Source organism: Lacerta agilis, chromosome 4 (assembly GCF_009819535.1).
Source record: "Lacerta agilis isolate rLacAgi1 chromosome 4, rLacAgi1.pri, whole genome shotgun sequence".
Lineage (NCBI taxonomy): Eukaryota > Metazoa > Chordata > Lepidosauria > Squamata > Lacertidae > Lacerta > Lacerta agilis.
In genome coordinates this window covers 68467237-68489829 of record NC_046315.1, presented here as the reverse complement: position 1 = coordinate 68489829, position 22593 = coordinate 68467237, and positions in this window count along the sequence as shown.

Below are 22593 nucleotides of genomic sequence, written 5' to 3'. Positions count from 1 at the left end.
AAAAAAAAATTCTCTTAAGATACGACTGCAAATAATAAATCATTTCACGTCTTTTTTGTTAACAAATCATTTTAGTTCCATATATTTAGCATAACAATATACAAAGTTACAAATAATTTAGTAAGTAAATATCTCCCATCTTTTGAGGAATGTGCTGTAGTATTGCAAATAGTAGTAAAGGTTTCCCAGTGCTGTACATATTTAATATTCTTTGGTTGACCTTCTCTATCTTATATAATGAGGAGGCTTTGCCATTAATGGTGTCTTCATACAGCTTTGATCCCTGTTCAGCATTTGCTGGAATGACTGGATGTTCTGAGCGCTCTTTGACTGTTGCCTCTATATCCTTAGTACTGTGTGCCCACCTACACATTTGAGATTTTCCACTAAGGCACTCATTAAACGCTTCAGCAGATGCAATGTTATTTTGGTCAGTCAACTCAACAATGTACTTCTGTTGCTCTTCTGTGTTTTATATTTTCAGTGTTCCAAGTGACTCCATAGCGTTCTCCCCACTCCATCGAAACTTCCGTCATGCATCTTTTAGCATAAGGAAGCTGGACAGACACCACCGGCGGTAGGACTTGGATCCAAAGATTGCCTTTAATTAAAACCTTCATGTGACAAACAAAAGGGAAAACAAAAGAGTGGGCTTTTCCACCGAGCCAAATGGAATCTATTCAACGTGCTTTATAACTCAGACACCCTTTTTAAACACAGCGCCATGTGTGTGAAGGGGAACTCTTGTCTCTCGCCTGTCTTAGATTAGCATGGGACTGGAGCCATTACAGTGGTCTGCTTTCTGCAAGCTTGAAGCTGAAATTTACACAACGCAGAGAACTGGCCCAGCTCCTCAGCCACTTTAGACTTGCATCTTGCGCTACATAAAAGCCAATGTTCCACACGTCGTTCTTTTAAAAGCCACCATTGTTCTCATCCATAACTGAGCAATTCAGCCTTTGCTTTAAAGGAGGGAACTCAACCAAGCTACGCTTACAAATTCCAGATCTTCTCCGATTGCACACACAGAATAACGTTTTTGTTACACTGTGCTTTTGTCGTGGGTTTGGTTATTATTATGTGAAGGCAAGGTTCATTTTTCATATATTTTAAGAAGCAAGACATTGTCAGTTGAAACCTTTAACAATTTCAAGGCTCTGGGTTAGCATTAAATACAGCAACTGTGTCATTCCTATTGCAATCATCTCAGTTTCCTTGGGATAATTGCATCTGGAATCATTTCTAATAAAGGGTATAAAAAGCATCTGAAGAGAATGGTGATGCTACTGGTCTATTTCTCTCTCTCCTTGTCTTCCATTGTTTTTTGTTGTTGTTGTTGTTTTTTTAAAAAATAGCCTGAAACATTCCAGCTTCACATATGCATTTAATGGTTCCTGCCACACCTTCTCCAAAAGTAGAAGGTCATTTCCCATGAAATTTCTTATAGAATATTTATAAGAAGCTCATTTACAAATGCAAATGTACAGTTTGAATAGCATTATGGGGTGCTGAGGCAAGCACACAGGAAATACAGGATTTAGAAGACTTTTTCTCGAGTTTCTCCTCTCACGACAAACCCTGCTGCTTTTGTGCTCTACTGTCCTAGAAGATCTCCCAGACAGTCTCAGAAGCTCTGCCAGAGATGGGAAAAAATGTTCAGTTTCATTGGTGGGTGGAGAAGATTCAATATGCAATCAAAGTTGGCTTGTGGAAAAAAGAACACAATTAAGTTATCTATGGTTTACCATTAGCTGACACATAGATAAAACCTCACATGTGACCATCTCTTTGGATCAAACAACAGAACACTGTGGCTATAATAATATTTAAGGCAGGGCAGAGCAGAGGAGCTACAGTAGCTTCACAAGTTGATTGAGGGAGCCCAACCTGATGTAGTGATATTGTGAGGAGTCAGGGGACAGAGCTGAATACCCTTTGAACACTGAGGGGGCCTGCCCCCTTTAAAAAAAAACTGCTTTGGTCCCTAGGAGTTGGCATGTATGGAGCAGGCTAACTTGCAGTTCTCCAGAAGTTGTAGGTCCTCACCATTGACAGTGCTGACTGTGGCAGATGAATCCATCAATATTTTGAAGGTTGCAGGTTCCTTGTCTCTGATTTAAAGAAAGGATTCATAGTGATCATCTACAGATTCAATACATTTTCAGAAAACGTTGTCTTCCATTTCTATCCAGTAAAATAGAAAGATTAAGGGGAAAATCCTAACGGGCTACAGCCTGGGAGGGCCAGAAGGTAGAATATATGCAGATCCTTGTGTCAGCCTGGAGCTGTCGCAGAGATGATGCTGTCACCTGATCCAATGGTTCCTAGACTAGCTCAACCCCTCTCCCCCCTCAGAATGCTTGCAAACTTCATCCAATTTTGCCAAAAATGTTTTAAAAGTGAGAGATGGTTACTCAAGCATTAACTCAAAGTACGGCTTCTAGTGTAGCTGCCCCTATCCTGTGGAATAGAATTCTTTTCAAGATACAACAGGCGCCCCTGACTGTATTTTCTGGAAACATCCGAACATATTTTTTTCTTCCAACACATTTTCCCAGCTGGATAATTGGGTCTTTGCCAGGAGTATCTATTTTGTGTGGTTTTAGGTTTGTTTTAAATGTATGTGCTGTTTGTGTGTATTTAATTGTTTTTGCTGTTTTTATTGTACATCACCTTGAGACAATTGCATAGAAGGGGATTAAAATTATATTATTATTATTATTATTATTATTATTATTATTATTATTATTATTATTATTATTATTATTGCCACGGTTCACCTGAAGCCATTGTATAAACATTGCATAAAAGGGCTGTTTCCTCAGCATTTGCTTTTTATTCTATGGAGGTATAGCAACAGCATTAGGGACCCCCAGCCCACCCCCAAGGACTGCAGCTATCAAACCTAGCTGCAAATATTTAAGTCTCTCACATTTCAGAAGGGCTGATTAATAAACTGAGTCTCAAATACTGCTAGGTTGTGCCTCTGGGCTAAGAGAAGTCTAGAATGGACTGTCAGACATTGCCTCAGGACACAAGGATGCACAGTTTGTTTTTTTTCTGCCCTTCTGCGTTTCTGCAGTATGCCTCCTTAATCCCACACAGCAGTTCCCAGTGAAATGTGATCAGTCACTGGGGAGCTCTTGCATGTAGTTTATGCGTCTGAATCTCTCTTCCCCACCTCCAGTTACACATACATACAATATCAAATGCGGTGGCTAATTCAGGTTCAAAATGTTTGACACAGGAGGGGGGGAGAGTCACAAGGAGAAAAGTACATCACTCATTATTTCAAGACAAGACATTATCTACTTTAATGACCATATAGAACTTTTCAAGTGGTAAAGATAAAACAGTCTGTGGCTTGCTGCAAATACCAAATCCAGAATTTGAATCAGCATCTCCTGTATTGTTCTGGTTTATGATACAGTACTATTTTATATTCCACATAAATAAACCTCGGATGACATTTTGACCTCTTCTATAGCTTCTATATAGCCAAGAGCATCTTTCCCTATAGAGACACATATCCATTCTAAAAGTTTTTGTTTTAACAACCTCCACCTGGTTTACCTCACTGTCTTCCTTAAAAAAAAATCATACATCTGAATATAATCACCAAGGAATGAGGTACCATTTCATTATAAAAGCTTGTCTAAGGACTTTTAGAAATTCTGAATTTTTAACATTCTTACTCTTCCAGCTCTGAACAAACTTTCTCAGAGATAAGAAAGTGAGATCTGCTGATTTCCACCATAAGTTTCTTAACTGAAAATTCTGAGACCTACATGCATGTGAGAGGGATGGCTAAACCTCCTCCCAAAAAAGAATATAAATGAGTTTAGATATGATGTGTGGAAGCTGTCAGCATTGCTTATGGCCAGGGCAGCCAGCATGGTGCCCTGCAGATGTTTTGGATTGCAACTTGCATCAGCCTTGGTCCACATGGCCAATGGTCAGGGGTGTTGATGGGGGTTGTAGTTCACAACATCTAGAGAGCAACATATTGGCCTACTACCTATGGTTAATATGGATCATCTGAATGAATCAAAGAGTTGTAATGCAGCAAATGTATATATGTGCAATTCTGAGTTGGGTTGAAAGGAGCATCTTATCAAATGGAAACTACCAACTGAATCAAAGATGGGGTGCTATCTTATGAAATACGTTGACAAACTGGACAAAAGAGGAACCTCTCTCTCTCTCTCTCTCTCTCTCTCTCTCTCTCTCTCTCCTACACACACACACACACACACACACACAGAGTTGCAATCGAAATTATTCAACTCCCATTGCAAATCAGGTTTATTATCAAAATTTACAGACTTTCAGCTGTTTGCAATGAGCAAATCAAACAAAAGCAATTGAAATAGCTCAACCCAACGGATGCTTCAGTTGGCTCCCCCAAATTCAACTGAAATTCATGTTCACTGTTATGATTTTCCCCTAGCAAAAGCCACAGTGGCTTGATGATGAATGAATTGGCACGATCATTTCTGATGGGTGGGTAGTTTCCAAAGTGATGTCTTGCTTACAGATGCTACACAACACCAGGCAAATGTAAGAGTCATAGAATCATAGAATCACAGTTGAAAGGGTCATCTAGTCCAACCCTTGCAATGTGGGAGTCTCACCTAAAGCATCCAAGATAGATGGCCATCCAAACACTGCTTGAAAACTTTCAAGGAAGGAGAATCCACCACCTCCCAAGGGAGTTTGTTCCACTGTCAAACAGCTTTTACTATGAGAATTTTTTTACTGATGTTTAGTCAGAATCTCCTTTCTTGTAACTTGTCACAACTCTGGTTCCACCCACCACTTTTGCCTATCACCCTGCCCACTGCTGGCAGGTGGTTTTAAAAAGATTCCCTACCCCTGTCTTCACCTACTGGCGGATTGGAACCTTCTGCTGTTCTGTCTGCTGTGCAATTGAATCTGACCTATTTGGCAAACGGGTTCTTCGAACGTTCCTTCCCCACTCCTCCCAACATTTCATTCAACATATGAAAAACTGGCAGGAGGGTGGTGATAAAGGCACAAGGGGTGTGTCAAGGATCGTTATTTACAACTTTAGCAGCATTCAAGATATGATTGCCTGCTGGTAGTTTAGAGATGGACAAGACACCGCCTAACTCCACAGACTGCCATTGGAAGCCTGCAGTGGTTTTGTATTCCAGATTTATGGAGTTATGGAGCAGCTCGTCCAGCTATACAACAACTCATCCATCCCTAAACGTCCAGCAGACATTTTTCTCTCTACTGCTAAAGAAATACATCTATAGGCACCCTATGAATGGGGCGGGGATGCATGCTATATTTTTAAGATGCTTGACCTGCATTTGTCATTTGGGAGCTAAGAACTTTAAAAAAAACCCAACCATTTAGCACTGTATAACTCTGGCTGCTATTATGGGAACTGATCCACAGAGCATAAGGGTGTCACATAAATCACTATCTGTTGGTGAGCACCGTATAAATTTAGGAGATAAAGGCAATTTATCGTTTAAATGATGTAACCATTAAACTATTGAACATCTGAGTTTAGCTGAGCTGTGTTTACTAATTCAGATGTCCCCTGGAGGATTCCTGAGCCTTCCCACAAAAGAACTTCAGATGTTTGGGATTACTGCTGCTGACTTTTGCCAACATCACTTACATTTCCTGTTCCTTGGAGCATCCTAAGCGATTAATTGCTGTTCTCTATAAAGAGGCTGAAGGACTTTAATGCTTCATCTTTTACACATGCAGCAGCATCCAGAGAGAGCACGGAAATTGTCAGCATGATGAAAGAAGTGTTTCTCTTGGTCTGAGCCAAAGCACAGCAAATTAGAACAAGCCGAAGAGGGCTATACTAACCTTTTAGCACATTTCCTTCCATGGTACCATAGTGGTTGCACAATAAAAATGACTGCATATTATTATTATTATTATTATTATTATTATTATTATTATTATACAGTTGCAGTGGAGAATTAGAAAGAAATCTTGCTCACAGTAATTTTATACCCTTCTTATGCTCTTATACAGGGGTCGGCAACATGCGGCCCATGGGCTGGATCCAGCCAACAAAGACCATTATACCGGACCATGAACTGCCCCCGAACCAAGCCACCCACTCAGCGAGTCCCCTGCGCACTGCGCTAAATCAGCACGGCGCGGGGACTCACAGAGTGGCACCGGAAATCGCATCTGCACATGCGCAGATACCAGAAATAACTTCTAGGCATGCCCAGATGCTGAAAATCGCTTCTGAATAGGCGGGATTTTCGGCGTCTGGGCATGCACAGAAGCGATTTCTGGCACCGCAGACATGCGCAGACGCGATTTCCCGGCCCACGGACAATCTCCACGGGAGTGATCCAGCCCATGGACGGTAAGCCTTGCCAACCCCTGCTCTTATACATTTAAATCACATGGCTTCCCCCCAAGAATCTTGGAGATTGCAGTTTACTCCCTCACAGGGATACAATTGCAAGCACAGTTAATAAAACTGCAGCTCCCAGGATTCTTTGGGGGAAACTGTGTGCTTTAAATGTGGGAGTTGGGAAGCCTCATGCACACACCTCATGCTGGTGCCCTACAGGTATTTTGGACCACATCTCCCATCAACCCCAACTAGCCAGGACTGATCGGAGCTATAGTCCAAAACAGGAAATCTACTACTATAGTACAGTGGTGCCCTGCTAGACGAATGCCTCGCTAGACGAAAAATTCTCTAGACGAACGGCATTCGTCTAGCGCAAGCTGCCCCGCAAGACGAAAAAGTCTATGGGGTTGCTTCGCAAGATGAAAAATTTTCGTCTTTTTTTTTTCATTTAGCGGAACGCGGCTGTCATTGCCGCTTCGCTAGACGAAAAAACCGCTAGACGAAAAAATTCGTAGAACGAATTATTTTCGTCTAGCGGGGCACCACTGTATTCTTGATAGGTGGCCATCCAACCTCTGCTTAAAAACTTCCATCGATGGAGAGTCCCCTGCCTTCTGAATCAGTCTGCAGCTTTTTAGAAAGTTAAACTGCCATGCTAGGAAAGGGCATGTGAATGAAATCAAGGCACTGGGGTTAATCCCCATGCTGTTTTTCCAGTCTAAATGTCATCCGCCTGGAGCTGCTATTTTCCCTGTACGACGGGAGTGGGAAAATGTTCCCCACCCCCCAGCAGCACTTTTCACCATGGGCAACCTTACAGGGGCCATATGTCACTGGTGAGTGGAGTCAGAGGTCAAAGTGGCTAGACAAACAGATACGAGTCTTAACCTTTGTACAACAAGATACATAGCACCCACACAAAAGCCACACACACCTTCTTCCAGGCAAGCAGTGGCATGTTCATAGTTCAATGACACACATGAGCCAGCCAAAAACATTCAAGGAGAGTGCAGAGGAGATCGGGGGGGGGGGGTCTGAGGAGATGGGGTTGCCCAGGTCCTGAGGACTGGAAAGACAGTCCTGAGCAGGGTCATATTTAGTCCTCTGGTCAGAAATTCTCCACTCCTGCCATAGGGGAAAACATACAGGTGCCCATCTCTACAGAATCGATAACGATTCACAGTGGGGTCAACTGTGCAAATAGCAAAGGAGTCTTTTGGATTATCTTGGCTTCTCCTGCTATAAATGCTAAGGAAGCTGCAGCCCCATAACATATATGGGAAAGCATTTAGTACAGTGGTACCTCAGATTAAGAACACCTCAGGTTACAAACACTTCAGGTTACAGACTCCACTAACCCAGAAGTAGTACCTCGGGTTAAGAACTTTACCTCAGGATGAGAACAGAAATCGTGCAGCGACGGCATGACAGCAGCGGGAGGCCCCATTAGCTAATGTGGTACCTCAGGTTAAGAACGGTTTCAGGTTAAGAACGGACCTCCGGAACTAATTAAGTTCGTAACCAGAGGTACCACTGTAGAAACAAACAAAACTTTGATATTTCCAAGTCCTTGAAGAGATAGTCATACAAATGAAACCCCATACTCTTGAGAACATTTATATGAAGACTGGGAATCACTCTGAGGACAAAAACGTTAAAGGGCAAGAATATCTCTCTCCACCACTCATGTCTAATAGGGAGAGTGCCGTATTTTTCTGTCTATTTTGTGGGACTCCAAATTAAGAAAACAGCCCTCAGCACTACCCATGTATAAGAATAGCCCCAGTTTTAAAACTATTTTTTGGGTAAAAAGCCCCCTAGTTTTATACATGGAAAAATTCAGTATTTCATGGATACAAACAGCTTATTCCTACTTTGGAAGGTGGAGGCAAAAAAAAAAAAAATATGAACTAGGTTAAAAGCAAAATTAAAACCATTAGTCATTTGCATTGGCTTGTAACCATCAACACAATTTTTCTGTCAAACATCTTGGCAGGTGAAGGTTTTGACCTGGTTACATCCCATCCATGAATGCAACCCAGAACTGTACACAAAAAGCTAACCCGCCAGTGTAGTCAAACGGAGGTTCAACAGCGCCAAAGTGATTTCTTTGCTGCTGAGCAAAAGCAGTTGCTATCCTAGTTCACACCAGAAAGTTTCTGTTATCCATTCATCTTATTTCCTTCAACTTTCCTGTTGATCAAAGTATCACCTTCTAGTAATGCTTAGCAGAGACTATGACTTCTTGGCTGATGTATCCAAGCATTGCACTACTTGGAATTAACAGATGTTCCTACTTTTTCAAAAAGTGATCTCATCTTGATGCATTGCTTCCATTTCTCTAAATCCCTTTGTTTCCTACAGGAGGAATGAGATCAGTGATGTAACGTACCAGAGAAGGAAAGAGAAAATGGAGGCTCCACGTCCTGTTCATTGATGAGGCAGGCATGAGTTCTCATTCCATGGCTATAAAAATAAACTTACCTAGGGGATTGGGGAGAAATTTGATTCAGTTCACTTCTAAATATGAACCCGGCTAATTCACACTTTCCAAAACAATATGCGAACCAAAATACAACCAATCTCTGAAATTCACACTTCCCCTGAATTTTGCAATGCAGTTCTCCAGTCAAGCATATTCTAAGGTACAGTGTGCATGAAAATGCATATGTTAGTGAAAATAGCATATGAAAGGCATTAGATTAGGGCAATTTCTTTGCAAAAATGCTTATTGGGCAAAGCCGCATACATAAATGTGTATATTAGGAGAAATCCACACTATATTGTTGATTAATTTTCACAAAGAAGTTTATGCTTGGTGGTTTCCTGCTTCTAGTGTGATCACAACATTTTCATTGTTGTGATCAATGATGTTACTAGATGTGTATGTGAATGGTTATGATTAAATGTATATGTATTGGGGCCCAGTTGTAAAGTTATCTGGATGGCTTACAAAATAAAAATGGCTACACGGACTTTCTCAGAAGGTGGCGGACTCTCCTTACATTGGAGGTTTTAAGCAGATCTTGGATGGCCATCCGTCTTGGATGCTTTAGTCAATATTCCTGCATTGCTGGGGGTTGGGCTAGATGACCCTTGGGGTCCCTTCGAACTCTACAATTCTATGATTCTATGTGTAACCAATGCCTGGATGAAATGTCAAGCTAGAGAAAGGACTGAGCGATACTTCCCAAGGTTAGCAGAAAGGAGTCCCATGACCTGCATGGTTCAAACCCTTCATTATGGCTAACAAAAGCAAAACTATGCAAATATGCTTAATGCACGTGCTTTAAATAGGCTGCAGACTTCAGCTGTTCTTGGTGCAGAATTTGCTTTACCTTGATGTAGAGCAAACTGAGCCCTGGGCACTGCAAATATCTTTTAAAGATTAATTATTTTCACTGCTCCTCTATCAACCTTCCACTCCTCTCCAGCTGCTTTAGTGTTTTGCTCAGCCCTCCCCCATTTCCTGTCTATTTTGAACGTTCAACAACACTCCCTGAGCCATTGTCTGCATCTGCATTTCACCTTAAAAGAATCCTGAAGCATTTGGGTCTTATTGGCACTCTTTTCCTGTATCTTCAAATTTCAATATAATACACTTCCCTTAGCCTCTGGACCAAATTTACTGCTGCTTATTCAAGCAAGAAACTTCCCAATGAATCTGAAAAGGGGACACATGTGTCCACCACTTGGCACCTCCCCAAGCACCATGAGTCTTGTGCAAAATGTCAGATACCACTATCTTTCCATGATATTCTTCAGATATACGCTTCTGAAAGATTTCAGCTTGGCTTCACACAACATCAGAAATTGATGGTCTAGAACTGCTTTAGCTGGAAAAGAAATTATGTACAGTAGAGAGCTGAAGGCAACAAAGAAGTTAAATAATGCCCTTTGTGTTGAACACCAAGGTTTATACTGGCTGCTTATGCTTCAGCAAGTGGTGGCAATTTTCCAGTTCCCTCTCTCTGCAAAACTACAGGGTTGTTATGATGTGGCAAGAGGGGGGACATGCATACCACCTTGAACTCATTGGATACCTAGTGGTAGAAAGTATCATTGCGCCCAATGCAACTAATGAGTCCTGCAAGTGGAGTGAAATCCATAGACCTCAGCCCTAACTCCCCCAATTTAAGTTACATCTTGCTCTGCCCCCCAGCCCCTTGGCTTTATTTTTCTTCCTAAATATAAATATCCACCAAAAAATGTAAGGGGACTGTGCCCTCTTTTGCCACCTTCTAATTTGGGTACTGACATATTATTATTATTATTATTATTATTATTATTATTATTATTAGTATAACACCATATACCCGTAGATCTCAGTGCAGTTCACAACATAAAATCACAATATAAAAAAGAGAAAATACATAATAAAAACAAAGGCAAACCAATAATCTTCTCTTCTGTTTCTTCCGTAGAAAGCAAGGTTTCATACATTCATTTTCAAAACTGTCTCCCATTCAGATACTTAGGTTGCACCAATTTTGCTGCATCACACTGCCTTGCTTGGGACTTGAGAAATTTCGCAGTGATTTCTTTTTAACTAGACTATGGTTTCTACAGTAAGGGTGCTTTCAGACAACCTGTTTATTGAGCATGCTTCCTAATTTGTTTGCAGCCAAACACGGCAACATTAATCATTTAATCAGTATTCATTCTGATCCATTTTACATTTCATTTTCCAGTGCATTTTCCTTATCTAAAAAGTCCAACCTTTTGGGGGAGTGGATTTATTGCACAAGGTTTCCAGATCAAATATAACTGCACAAGCCAAATTTTCCAGTACAGTGGTACCTCTACTTATGTTCACCTCTGGTTATGTATCCTTTGGGGTGCGTACAAGGCAAAGCCAGAAGTATTTTTCCGGGTTTCGCCACATGCACATGCGCAGAAGTGGTCCTTCCGATTGCAGAAACCTCAGGATCTGACCGGAGCTCCGGAACAGATCCCGTCCGCAACCAAAGGTACTACTGTAAGTGATTGAATCCCATCTGAAAATAAAATCAGGAAATGCCCTAGCAGAAAACAAAGGCCAAAGAAGCAGTGGGAAAACACAGTAGGGTTACAATTGGTTTTCAATGTAATTTGGACCCCCCCCCCCCCGCAAAAAAAATATCTGAAGGAGAGAGGCATGACAATTGCATATTAAAGGCTTCATTGGAAGCCCTCTAATTCAGCAGGAGAAACTTCAGAAGAATTGGATTAAGTTGTGTACATTCTTCTGGCACATAGCTGTACCACTTCAGTTACGCTTGTGTTTTTGCTTAGCCAAAACAGAACATTAAAAAGTTTCCAAGTAAAAGTATTATCACAGAACTGCATCCAGTGGGAGTAACTGAGATGCATGCAAAACGACATTGTAAAATGTTCTGATCTAGCTTTCAGCTCTCAAGTCTCTTGGAAATAAGTGTTCTGATTGGTTACTGAAAGCTGAACAGTTCATTTTAGAATCTACATCTTCTAGGACATGATGGTGGGGAAAGATGAAATCAGAAGATGAGGTTTTAGACGTATAAAATAAAAGCATCCTTGAGGCGGATGCATTTTTTTTAGTCTGCTAAGTCCAAAAATGTTTTTCTTAGTATTAATACACAGAAGCTGGATATGAAAAAATACCTAGTGCATTAGAAAAGCTTTTCTGTTCTATGAGGTCATGTCAAGAAGCAGCCATATTATGAATCATAACAAATCCTTCACTTCCTGGTGCTCCCTTTGGAAAATATAGACAGGAGGGAAAATGGAAATTGTGAGGCACTGTTGTGTCAACTGTTTAGGATCACCAATACACATTCAAAATCCCCCGTTATTTACAACGGGCAGTAAAAGAGCAGTAAAAAGGTTCATGGGAATCATTTCATTCTCTTTACGAACACCATGCGTCCTGTAATTCATTCTCCTACCAAATATTATTTAAGTAACATTGTATCATGTGAGTTTAGGCTTATGAGATAGGCCAGAAGCTTTGAAAGACTGTCCAAGTTGATAGCCTGAGGGAAAATTAAAATGGAAACAAAAAAGAAACATCATCAGAAATCCTAGAAGCTAAAACATTAAAATTATGAAGGAGTAAGACTGGGGGAGAGCTTTGGGGAACACCCCTTGCAAAATGGGTATTCTGTTTCAGCAGTCTTTAAGGAGCACACAGCAGGGATAAAAATGTTTGCAATAGCTTCTCTTCTCTCTTGGACGTTTTGCAAATAAGGGGTGGGGGAATCAGTTGACATTTCATACTTGACCACTGTAGTCCCGGGACTCAGCTACACTGGCAAAGAAAAAGCACTTTATATGTTTTATATTTATTATACATTATGTAACACTGTGAAACCAGATGGTGCTGTGGAGTTCCATTTTTGCCAGCCTGATTTCTCATACAAAGATCACAACACGTTTAACTGAAACACTTATTTGATGTGTCTAGATCCAGCCCAGGTTCCAAACAATTGCAAATGATGCCACCTCCAAAGGTGGGGAGCCAAGGGAAAAATAGCCTTGAAAAAGCCATATTCAGCCCCAAATTATTTTCAGGCAATCATTCAATATAGCCCAAATTAAAATGCATCCTAGTTTAGCTCAGCTATAAATGGATTTAACATTAGAGGTGGAGGGGAAAAGATCAAAGTCGCTGCCTGGAGTTACACAAACTGAAAATAAAATTAACAATGCATGTTTGAATGCCATCATCTCCTCCTGTGGAATGGGAGCTGTTTTTATGCATACAAAATCATGTTGTGTGTCCATAGACGCTTCTTTGAGGTATGCAAAAGTGAATACAAAAAGGTATTCATACTCCCTTTGGAAAAGAAAACATTTAAGATTTAGAGCAAAAGGCACCAGAACCTAGGGATTTAGAGCCCTTAGGAAGCATTTTAGTTACTTTTTCAAAGTAATGAGAGAGATGAGTCACAGCTGTGCAAGTACAAAAGTAAATAAACTTAAAGGTTTACTATTACACATAGGCCATGGGTACAAATAAGGTGCAGTAGGTGTCTAGAGATGATCTCTGCCAAGCAACAGCATTCAGACCACATGAGATCTTTACAACACACAACAAAAGGCTTTACCAGACCTGCTAATAAATCTAAAAGCTTCCAGTTTCGTCAAAAGATGCCAGTAATAATGCAGAAAAAGCAGTATATTTTTTCTTGTCCACTTTACGCAAGGCCCCCCCCCCCAAATTATAATCCACATTATACAAGGGAACCACAGTAGGGTGAACAAAATAGGATACCCACTGTTTCAGAACTGTGCTTTAAACTCACACACCCTATTTTGCGAGCGAACACTGGGAACTAGGAAGCTGTTTTCATACCAAGCAAGACCCCACTGGTGCATCTAGTTCAGGATGGTTGGCACTGAATGGCAGCAGCTTTCTGGATTTCCAGATGGGGAACTTCCCCAGGCTGATACTAGGGATTGAAACTAGGAGCTAGGTATGCAGAGCTGTCACTGAGCTATAATCCTTTAATCTGTAACAGAAGCTCATGGTGTTATCTTGGAGAAAGACATAGGTCAGTGGCAGAGGATCTGCTTAGCACACAGAAAGTCCCAGATCCAATCTCCAAGTAGGGGCTGAGATCAACTCCTTACCTGAAACCCTGGAGAGCCTTTGCCACTCAACACAGGACAATGCTGAGCTAGATGGACCCATCTTCTGACTCAGTATAATGCTCTGTATTGCAGTGTTCACTGGCTAAAGGTGACATGCGGGTTTAAAGCATAGTTCTGTGTCTGTTCTATACCTGGGATACACTCGATTGCTTTTGATGCCTTGCTAATAGCACATGAGAGAATCAATGGTATCATCTGCGCTGCTACAAGCAGGCCTTACGTCCCCACTCTCTCCTCTAGCTTTAAGTAGCCTCGAGCTGAGATACATCAGAACTTGAAAGGAAGCTACTTAGGCTCTGGACTGCATTGCCCAGAGTTTAAATATTCAAATATTAACTCATGTCTACCCCATAAAATGCTTTCCACATTCATCTAAAAATCTTTTACAGTGGAAAGATAATATTTTTTTGATATGGAAGTGCACTCTTAAACTACTTGGCTGACCAAACAAGGATGAAAGGGAAACACAGAAATGTGTGTTCCCTTTCATCCTCTCTAAATTCTAATTTTAGCTTTTCCCACCCGAGCACCTAGCTTATATTTAACCCAATATAGCTTATGTTACCTATCTTTTATTTAACTCTATCTTATATTTAATCCCGCACCTAGATGATGGTGGTGATGATGTTTATATAGCACCATCAAATGGGGCTCCAGGATTGCTCATGGAACGCAATTTGTAGCCTTGGAAAAGTCGTTATTTACTGCACTGAGCTGTTATGAAGATAATGCAGCATAACCACTAGGACCGTGGCCTCAGATAAGGATGTGATTCAAGTGCAATGACTGAAATTCCCAATTCTTAGATATCTTAGCTCTTAAGTGATGATTGGAAATCTATCGTTAGAAGAACATCGCTGGCATAAGTTGTTCAGTCTTGGTACGCTGCAGTCCATTTCCTTTTTGAAACACTTCAATGGGATGCACAACAATATCAAAGTAGGATTTCACTCTGAAGTTTCTTGCCCCTAACTTGTCAGACTAGTTTTGTGAGGAGGCACAGATGAAGGACTTCTTGATCAAACAAGCAGAACTTAACGTCACTGAGTGTAGCCTGGGGGGCAACCATGAAAATGAAGCAGGCGCTTCCCAAACGAAAGAAGAACAATGAAGTATTGATTTTCGTAAAGGAAGCCACATAAAGGGGAAATGTTAACCGTGGTCACACATATATTTTAGGTGCAAAAACGTGCAATCCGAATATCAAGACATACGTACCACATGGATTTTTTCAAGGTACAGGATGTTACGATGAGGTTATTGTTAGTAAAACAAAATTCACAAGAGGGAAAAACTTTAGGCAACACATGTTTTGAGAATCACTTATTGTTTCCACTCACTTTTTGAAGCTTTTGTATTTTCAGTTGTTTCAAAGTGTGCCAAGATGTTTTAAAGATGTTATTAATGTAGTATATTTTCCCGCAATTTTTAATAGAAACAAAAAAAGGGGGGGGGGAGAAGCAGCTTTAAGTTTCATAGGTAGCTGCTGTTTGCTGTTCATATTTTGGTGAATAAAAGGCATTAGAGAATTGTGTTAAAATCAAAGAGATATTTATAAGCATCTATATATATATATTTTACAAAAAATATGAGGAATGAATAGCAATAGGCAGTCATGAGATTTAAATTCAGGAAATGTTTTACCACACACACACAATTAAAGCACTTATATTCCACCCTTGTAGCATAATCACTCAGATATATAACATTACAGTTCAATAAAACAATGTCAAATAATGGCCAAAGAAGTCAGGATCGGCAGTTAAAAACATCAGTAAGACATTTTATGCCTTGTAAAATAAATGTCTGCTGGAATATAAAGGTCTCTGGTAATCAGAAAGATGGTGAGGGACCAATCACACTTTATGGGGTGAACTGTTCTATGATCCGACTGCAGCCACTGAGCTCTCAGATTCAGAATTTAAAAGGCCCAAAAACCCTCTGGGACCAAAGTGCACATTGGGTATTCTGAAATGAGAAATGTTTATATATTTTGCTTTACATTTATATCCCACTTTTTCTATAAGGTGCTCAAGCTGGCACTCATGGTTCTCCGTGTCCTAATTTTATTCTCATAACGACCTTGTGAAGTAAATCAGAGTGTCTGTGAAGTAAATCAAGGTCTCCCAGTGAGATTCATGACTGACAATTTGAAACCGGGTCTCCCAGACCCTAGTCTGATGCTCTAACCACTATACCACATTATTCTCACAATACACCCTAAAACATGTATACTATCACTTTCCTCAAACAGCACAAGCATGGCATTCCTCATGTTCTGCCTCAGTATATAGTATGTAATAAAAGCTTGTATTAAATGAAAGTGTATGGAGAATATAGAATATATGAAATCATATTTATGTCAGAAGACAAAGAGTGAATATTGTGATATTGGAAGTATAAATATGTAAGTATGTTCTGAGCTCCAAATTTTCCTCTTCTGACCAGTGTAAAAATAAGCAAAAGAGAATGCCTACACAGGGAGCATTCATACCATTCCAGTAACCACAGATCACTGGACGCCTGCGGTAGATCACTGGTAGATCACTGGCTCCCACCAAAGAAGCTCAACATTTTACCTCCTCCCTGAAAAAACTCTACAACTTTGACCTGAACCCTCCCAAAATGGGCCTTCTTCTTTCCTACAAAAAGCTAAAACCACTTTGACCTGAACCCCCCAAAAGGGGGTAGATCACTGCCAGTTTTTAACTCTGTGAGTAGATCACAGTGTCTTGGGAGTTGGCCACCCCTGTTCTAACTCAGAAGGTTGTAAGGAGCATGTTCTGCATATTTGTATAGAAGTACTTCTGCACTGTTGTCTTTGTCCATGGAGTTTTCTTGGCAGGGATACTGGAGTGGGTTGCCAGTTCCTCCTCCAGGTAGCAAGAATAAACATTGACATCCTAGGCATCAGTGAACTAAAATGGACGGGAATGGGCGAATTCAGTTCAGATGACTATCATATCTACTACTGCGGGCAGGAATCCCGTAAAAGAAATGGAGTGGCCCTCATAGTCAACAAAAGAGTGGCGAAAGCTGTACTGCGATGCAATTTCAAAAATGATAGATTGATCTCGATACGAATCCAAGGCAGTCCTTTTAACATCACAGTAATCCAAGTTTATGCACCAACTTCCAGTGCTGAAGAAACTGAAATTGACCAATTCTATGAAGACTTACAACACCTTATAGAAATGACACCAAAGAAGGATGTTCTTCTCATTATAGGGGATTGGAATGCTAAAGTAGGGAGTCAAGAGATAAAAGGAACAACTGGCAAGTTTGGCCTTGGAGTTCAAAATGAAGCAGGGCAAAGGCTAATAGAGTTCTGTCAGGAGAACAAGCTGGTCATCACAAACACTCTTTTCCAACAACACAAGAGACGACTCTACACATGGACATCACCAGATGGGCGACATCGAAATCAGATTGATTATATTCTCTGCAGCCAAAGATGGAGAAGCTCTATACACTCAGCAAAAACAAGACCTGGAGCTGACTGTGGCTCTGATCATCAGCTTCTTATAGCAAAATTCCAGCTTAAACTGAAGAAAGTAGGAAAAACCACTGGGCCCGTAAGATTCAATCTAAATCAAATTCCTTATGAATACACAGTTGAAGTGAAAAACAGGTTTAAGGACTTAGATTTGGTGGATAGAGTGCCTGAAGAACTGTGGATGGAGGCTCGTAACATTATACAGGAGGCAGCAACGAAAACCATCCCAATGAAAAAGAAATGCAAGAAAGCAAAGTGGCTTTCCAATGAGGCCTTAAAAATAGCGGGGGAGAGAAGGCAAGCAAAATGCGAGGGAGATAGTGAAAGATACAGGAAATTGAATGCAGATTTCCAAAGAATAGCAAGGAGAGACAAGAGGGCCTTTCTAAACGAGCAATGCAAAGAAATAGAGGAAAATAACAGAATGGGAAAAACCAGAGATCTGTTCAAGAAAATTGGAGATATGAAAGGAACATTTCGTACAAAGATTACCACAATTAAGGACAAAAGTGGAAAGGACCTAACAGAAGCAGAAGACATCAAGAAGAGGTGGCAAGAATACACAGAGGAACTATACCAGAAAGATATAGAGGTCTCATACACCCCAGGTAGTGTGGTTGCTGACCTTGAGCCAGACATCCTGGAGAGTGAAGTCAAATGGGCCTTAGAAAGCCTTGCTAACAACAAGGCCAGTGGAAGTGATGATATTCCAGCTGAACTATTTAAAATTCTAAAAGATGATGCTGTTAAGGTGCTACACTCAATATGCCAACAAGTTTGGAAAACTCAGCAGTGGCCAGAGGATTGGAGAAGATCAGTTTACATCCCAATCCCAAAGAAGGGCAGTGCCAAAGAATGCTCTAACTACCGCACAATTGCACTCATTTCACACGCTAGCAAGGTTATGCTTAAAATTCTACAAGGCAGGCTTAAGCAGTACATGGACCGAGAACTCCCAGAAGTGCAAGCTGGATTTCGAAGGGGCAGAGGAACCAGAGACCAAATTGCAAACATGCGCTGGATTATGGAGAAAGCGAGAGAGTTCCAGAAAAACATCTACTTCTGCTTCATTGACTACGCAAAAGCATTTGACTGTGTCGACCACAGCAAACTATGGAAAGTTCTTAAAGAAATGGGAGTGCCGGATCACCTCATCTGTCTCCTGAGAAATCTCTATTTGGGACAAGAAGCTACAGTTAGAACTGGATATGGAATAACTGATTGGTTCAAAATTGGGAAAGGAGTACGACAAGGCTGTATATTGTCTCCCTGCTTATTTAACTTATATGCAGAATTCATCATGCGAAAGGCTGGGCTGGATGAATCCCAAACCGGAATTAAGATTGCCGGAAAAAATATCAACAACCTCAGATATGCTGATGATACAACCTTGATGGCAGAAAGTGAGGAGGAATTGAAGAACCTTTTAATGAGGGTAAAAGAGGAGAGCGCAAAATATGGTCTGAAGCTCAACATCAAAAAAACTAAGATCATGGCCACTGGTCCCATCACCTCCTGGCAAATAGAAGGGGAAGAAATGGAGGCAGTGAGAGATTTCACTTTCTTGGGTTCCATGATCACTGCAGATGGTGACAGCAGTCACGAAATTAGAAGACGCCTGCTTCTTGGGAGAAAAGCAATGACAAACCTAGACAGCATCTTAAAAAGCAAAGACATCACCTTGCCAACAAAGGTCCGTATAGTTAAAGCTATGGTTTTCCCAGTAGTAATGTACGGAAGTGAGAGCTGGACCATCAAGAAGGCTGATCGCCGAAGAATTGATGCTTTTGAATTATGGTGCTGGAGGAGACTCTTGAGAGTCCCATGGACTGCAAGAAGATCAAACATATCCATTCTCAAGGAAATCGGCCCTGAGTGCTCACTAGAAGGACAGATCCTGAAGTTGAGGCTCCAGTACTTTGGCCACCTCATGAGAAGAGAAGACTCCCTGGAAAAGACCCTGATGTTGGGAAAGATGGAGGGCACAAGGAGAAGGGGACGACAAAGGATGAGATGGTTGGACAGTATTCTCGAAGCTACTAACATGAGTTTGGCCAAACTGCGGGAGGCAGTGAAGGATAGGCGTGCCTGGCGTGCTCTGGTCCATGGGGTCACGAAGAGTCGGACACGACTGAACGACTGAACAACAACACACTTCTGCACTATATGGCTAAAACATGCAGTGTGTTTCTATATTGTTACCTTTCCTCACACATCAACAAGCCCTTCACCCTAGCACAGTAGAAGGGGACACTTCTGAAGTGTTTCAAATGTGATCGGAGTACAGTGGTACCTTGGTTTACAAACTTAATCCATTCCGGAAGTCCGTTCTTAAACCAAAGTGTTCTTAAACCAAGGCGTGCTTTCCCATAGCAGCGGGGGATGGAATTTACAAATGGAACACACTCAACATGTTCTGCTTCCAAGGCAAAGTTCCCAAACCAAAACACCTACTTCTGGGCTTGCAGCATTCTTAATCCAAGTTGCTCATAAACTAAGCTGTTCTTAAACCAGGGTACCACTGTACAAACTCCCAGGATCCTTGGCTATTGACTGTGCTGGTTGAGGATGATGGGTGTTGGTGTCTGACATCATCTGGAGGGCCACAGGTTCCCCAGGTTTGATAAACTTGCATGCGGTCCCAGTGCCTTGGTGCGCTTTTTACCTTTATACCACTTCCAACACCCATGCCACTGTGCTTCTCACAGCCTAGTGACAGAGCACACCATTGTGTACATAAATTTGCAATCAAATTCCACAGGGCTGATTGCCGTTTTCCAAAGAAACTTGGCTTCTACAAAACATAGTTCTGATAGAAATGTTGCATTTATGAATAGCATAAGATTTCTAATAATAACCAGGGCTGCAGTAGCACAGGGTAGAGGAAGAGATAATGGACATGCCATCCAAGCTGTAGAATGACACCAGAAGGCTTTGCCACGGAAGGAGATATGGCTGAGAAATGCCAGATAAGTGCATCTAGCTCTGACATGGAAGCTCTGGAAGTTATTTAAAACATCACTTTTGATTTATTTTAATCTGTGGGCCATGCGTATTACGAGTAGGAATGTTGCCAAGAGCAGACATGGCCCCCAAAGCTCCCAGCCAAACGGTTTGCAGTAATGCATTGGATGGGGTTCACATCAAAATGTAGCTTTTCCAAAAACACCCAGGAGGAAAGCTGCCAAGAATGGGCTCTCCATTCTGTTCCGCATAACTTGAAAATAATGGCTAAATGGAGCGATGTGACAAGAATATGCCATATCATGCCAACAATCTTTCCCCCCTCCCTATTGTTGCAGATTTTGTCTTAAGAATATTGTGATGAACTATTATTTGTATTTAAAGAGGGAATAAGAAAAGGATGTGGCTTTTGCTTTTTATGTGGGGTGGTTAAAATGAGACCACCAGGAATAGCCATTCTAAGAATCCATTTTTATTGTCTATGAAACATTCTACTGGATGAATTTACCCTCAATATCCTTTTGAAAAATAAATGAGTCGTTTGCAGTGTAAGTTCTATTCAGAAAACAATGGACATGACAAACTTGGGTTCAGTACTTTCAGTGAGTCTACTCTAAAGTGTGTATGAAAAATGAAAAAGCATACAGATGCAGTCAAACATTTAAGAAATTATGACCTATATTCCTTCTGGGAAACATGGTCTGATTGCAGATTTAAAGCAATGCCTTCATTTTTACTTTTTATTAGACAATGTTTCTTTCTTTACCTTCCCCCTATTGGCTTAACATACTACAGATGTACACTTGCCTATTTATTTTTATTTAATTCAACAAATAAACACAGTGGGTGAGGTCCAATGTCAGACTAGTGCAAGAGGTTGGAGAATTATCACTGATGTGGAAATGACTGCACAAGTAAGCCATGGGTTGCGCAACAATTTTCACAAGTGCAAGAAACCAATTACATGCAATCAATCAATTACAAGCAACCAATTCCCGCTAAGGAAATGTTGTATGAGCAGGTTGTTGTTGCTACAATTGTAGATCTCCCAGTAACAGTGAGCAAATTTGTCTGCACCTGTCATCTTGTTTCTTCTTTGAAGTTAAGAGGATGGTGAAGGAGAACCTGCCAACAATGTCTGTTTTATTCTAAGGCCATACAAAACAGAGATCCCAGAAGCTGAACGCTATCATATTTTATCCACCTGATTTTGTCTAAAAGGTTCATGCCTACAAGGAATGAATAAATTTGGTCTATGCAGTTACTCATACTTTGAGAAGGATTCATCATCCAATAAAGGACAGCACAACCTGTCTCTGACTTCTACTGTGTGCTGCCAGTTTTTAATTCTGTGAGTAGATCGCAGTCTCTTGGGAGTTGGCCACCCATTATAAGAGATTCTAAACACTTTGAGATATTTTTTTACCCTATTGGAAGTTACAAAGGTCAAATATAGTTAATTTCAGAACTGATATACAATTAAAGAGCTGAAGAATTTTTGGACTAAGTTTTATTTACAGATCACAGTGATTTTCATTGTGCAATGAGGACTGACTTATATATTTGTACAGTACTTATACACATGAGTTCAAACAAGCAAGCAACTTCTCCAACATCAGTCCAAGTCAGCGTTGGAAGTCAAATCTGTTCAATTTGTTTATTTTACACAAATGTAACTATCCCTTACTTACTGTACAACAGAGTATTTATAAAGCTGTCATGTTTGCCATAGAAAAGTGCAAAACATAGGAAATCTGTACACAGTACAGTACAAAGGAATTATGCTACAGTTCTTGAAAGCTGAAAAATTCTGTGGTATAGGAATCACTGAATCTTAATTTTTCCAGGATGGCAAGATAACTGGCTTGCTATTTTCCACTTTCCAAGATCTGTCCATCCAGTTAAACAGTTTAGTATCTACATTTCAATAAATTAAATTTGCTCTTCTACAGCAGATCACCTTTGTTAAATTCAACAACAGCACAAACGTTTGAGCAAGCAAGTACATCTAGGCAATTTAAGGCATGACCCCCATTTCAATTATACTGCATCATGTTTGGTGACAAAATTATGCCCATTATCCACCTTATAATTGAATACAGAGAAGGCTGTAGGGGCGATTTGTTTTGGTTTCATCCATATCATGAAAGCT